The 3,469-nt window shown below is 42.7% G+C and overlaps 1 protein-coding gene across 2 annotated transcripts in view; it reads left to right on the top strand.

Annotated features, from left to right (window-relative positions):
* Nucleotides 1–506: 506 nt before the first annotated feature.
* Ubr2 (ubiquitin protein ligase E3 component n-recognin 2) overlaps nt 507–3,469 on the top strand; it is a 60,245-nt gene continuing 57,282 nt past the window's right edge. For both annotated transcript variants that reach the window (XM_029531644.1, XM_029531645.1), the window contains exon 1: nt 507–565. The gene's annotated coding sequence lies outside the window, so the exon portion shown is untranslated. The remainder of the gene's footprint in view (nt 566–3,469) is intronic.

Below are 3,469 nucleotides of genomic sequence, written 5' to 3'. Positions count from 1 at the left end.
GCAGGCGGATTTCTGAGTTCGAGGCCAGCCTGGTCTACAAAGTGAGTTCCAGGACAGCCGGGACTACACAGAGAAACCCTGTCTCGAAGAAAAAAAAAAAAAAAATGCTGGGCTATGAGAATGGTCACTACAGAAATCTTTGAGAATAAATGACCTTTTGTCAGAGTAAAACACACACACACATAGTTTAAGCATTGAAGAGAACATTAAAGAACAATTTTAGTTTTTCATTAGTGACTAGGATGGATGTTAAAATGTTAAGGACCGGGGGCTGGTGAGATGGCTCAGCGGTTAAGAGCACTGACTGCTCTTCTGAAGGTCCTGAGTTCAATTCCCAGCAACCACATGGTGGCTCACAAATAAATAAATAAATAAATCTTTAAAAAAAAAAAAAAAAATGTTAAGGACCTACTCAGTCTGTTCTGTGTTCAAGCATGTTTCCTGGTCTGCAAGGCAGTCACGCTAAGTACAGTGCTTTTACAGTTTTCAATGTCTTTTCCAGGGGCGTAGGTCCGTGCGATATGGAGATTTCCAGTACTGTGATCAAGCAAAGACAGTCATCGTGGTAAGTGACTTAGAAACATGCCAGTTGTTTTTGATTACCTTAAGGCTAACTCTATATTCAGCATTTATTAAGACATTTGCCTTCATACGTCCCGTATCACTTGAGCTGTGTTTCAAGCTCATGTTTCTTGACATCAGTTACTCTAGTTCCCTCAAAGCTCTGTAAGATTGCTAACGAACGGGACAGTGGATACTTAGCAAAGACATATGTCTTCTGTCTTCCCGTCTCATCAGAGAAATCTTACAAGGCTCTTTGCACTTGAGCCCCAAGCTACCTCCATGGTCCTGATTTTTTGCTTTGTTGTTAATTAGTTTTAGTGTGTGTGTGTGTGTGTGTGTGTGTGTGTTGCCTCCATGTTTGTATCTGTGTCATATGCTGGTACCTGAGGAGATCAGGAGAAGACATTAGATGCTCTGGAGCTGGAATCCTGGGCTTCTGTGAACTGTCACATAGGGGCTTGGCACCAAGCTTGGGCCTCTGCAGGAGCAGCAAGGGCTCTTCACCGCTGTTTGTCTTTAGTTGTGAGGTTCTACACTGACACTTAGGAACTAATCTGGCCTCTATGAACAATATTGAAATTCAAGAAAAGCATTTTTTTTGCCATACTATGGCAAGGTATATTCAGTATCTAGTAGCATTTAGTATTTTGTTTTTTTAAAAGAGCAATCTTCCCCACATTTTGGTTTGTTTATGTACTTGGGCATGGGGGGGGCGGGGTCAAGACACGGTCCCTCTGTGTAGCCCTGGCTGTCCTGGAACTCACTCAATAGAACAGGTTGGCCTTGAAGTCAGAGGTCCACCTGCCTCCTCCAAGTGCTGGGATTAGCTTAGGTTTATTATTATTTATTTCATATAACTGCATTTATGCAACTTTTCTTTTTTAAAAAGAGTTTTATGTGTTGTCCAATGTCTTCAGTGTGTAGTAAGAAGTAAGCGGTAAGCACCTATAGAGGGTAAGCACCTATAGAGAGACTTCTGTCTGACTCTCTTCCTGCTTGCTTTAGGATTCCTATTTTTGTTTGTTTTCTTGAGATAGTATTCTCTGGTAGCAGCCAGTGTTTGCTGCTGCAGCACACGGATGCATGTAGGACCAGTGCAGAGCAGATTAGCGTGTCCAATGCAGATTCGTGAAGTTCCCATATTTCAAACAAAAACTCTAGAGACGTTGCTGTGTCCTTGATTTTTGACCTGTATGTCCATGCATGCTAACAGTTGCTCCTCAATTCTTGCATGCCTGCAGATCCTTGACATTAGTGTTTGTGATCCCTGGTGGTGTTTGCGTAAGAGGGGCCAGCTATATTGGTTGATACAGAAGAATCTTGTGAAAAATCTGGGTGACTCCAGGAGAGACATATCTTTGCTAAGACCAGACCTCCGGGAGTCAGAAAAGAAAGGAAATACATTTTTAGCCACATCACATTTCTACCTAACAAAATATTCATACCTAAAGTCAAAAGACAGATGACAGATTTGGAAAATTCATTTCTAACACAGATGTCTGTGATATGTGCATACACAGAAAGTCATACATGTTAAAAGTAGGTTATGGGGATGGGGTAAAGAGAGAACCCAGACAAGACATAAAAGGAAGGAAAGTTGTATGTTCACAAAGTGCTGCTGGACCCAGTAGACATTTCTCTAACAGAGATCCACAGCCAATAAGAGTGTGGAGGCATGGAGCACACGCTGACTGAGGGAATCAGCTACCTCACTTTCTAGAATAACTTCTATCCAGAAAAAATAGAGTCAGCAGGGGGTAGGGAAATTAAAACCCTTTTGGGGTGCTGATGGGCACATATAGGGACAGGAGCCACTGCAGAAATCTATGTGACAATTTCTCTAGAAGTTAAAAATAGAATTACCATATGAGCCAGTACTTTTCCTTGTAGGTATTCAGGTAAAAGAGAAATGTATAGAACCTAGTGCCTGCTGACATGTGAGCAGACAAAATGCAGCATACATTCACAATGGGCTGTTGCTCTGCATTTAAAATGAAGGCCATTTTGCAGATACTACACTGTACAGTTCTTGACTGGTGTACAGTGAAATGAGCAAGCAGTGGATGAATACTTGAATGAGGGACAGAGGAGTAGAGTGGTGGTGGCTGAGTGAGGGGGAGGGGCAAGCCCATCATCAGTGGTCATAAGGTCTTAGCTTTCAAAATGGAGCATTCTTGGAGCTAAATCGATAAGATGGTTCAGGGCTTAAGAACACTGGCTGCTCTTGTAGAAGATCCAGATTGATCCAGGTTCAAATCCCAGGACCCACAGGACAGCTAACAACCATCTGTGACACCAGTCAGTCCAGGGCCTCTGACGCTCTCTCTGGCCTCCACAGGCCCTGGGTACAGGGTATGCAGACATCCATGGGGCAAAACACCCATACACATGCATTACAAAGTCAGACCTTAAAAGACCAAATTCTCCAGCTGGGTGTAGTGGCACCTACCTTTAATCCCAGCAAGAGACAGAGGTAGGAGGAGCGCTGAGTTCAGGGGGAGGGGTGTATTCTGAAATATTGGTTGTACAGCTAGGGGACCGTGTTCTTAGGAATAGTTTAGATGATGATAAGTTTTATGTTGTATGTTATATGTATGTTAGCATATTTTAAAGTTGATGACACACATCTGTGCAGTGATCTGAACTTTGTAAGTAAATAATGTAAGTCTTATGACCAAAGGCAATGGTGACTCACAAGGTGGGGTCTCTCACTGGTGTCTCTGAATATTTACATTTGTCTAGAACGTAACCTGAATCAGTAAATTAAAAAAAAGAAAAGAAAAGTGTTTGTGGTTGTTCTAAGAACGCTGACATCTGGGCTGGTGAGATGGCTCAGTGGGTAAGAGCACCCGACTGCTCTTCTTAAGGTCCGGAGTTCAAATCCCAGCAACCACATGGTGGCTCA

This window comes from Mus pahari, chromosome 18 (assembly GCF_900095145.1).
Source record: "Mus pahari chromosome 18, PAHARI_EIJ_v1.1, whole genome shotgun sequence".
In the NCBI taxonomy this organism is placed as follows: domain Eukaryota; kingdom Metazoa; phylum Chordata; class Mammalia; order Rodentia; family Muridae; genus Mus; species Mus pahari.
This window is presented reverse-complemented; position numbering and strand designations above follow the sequence as displayed.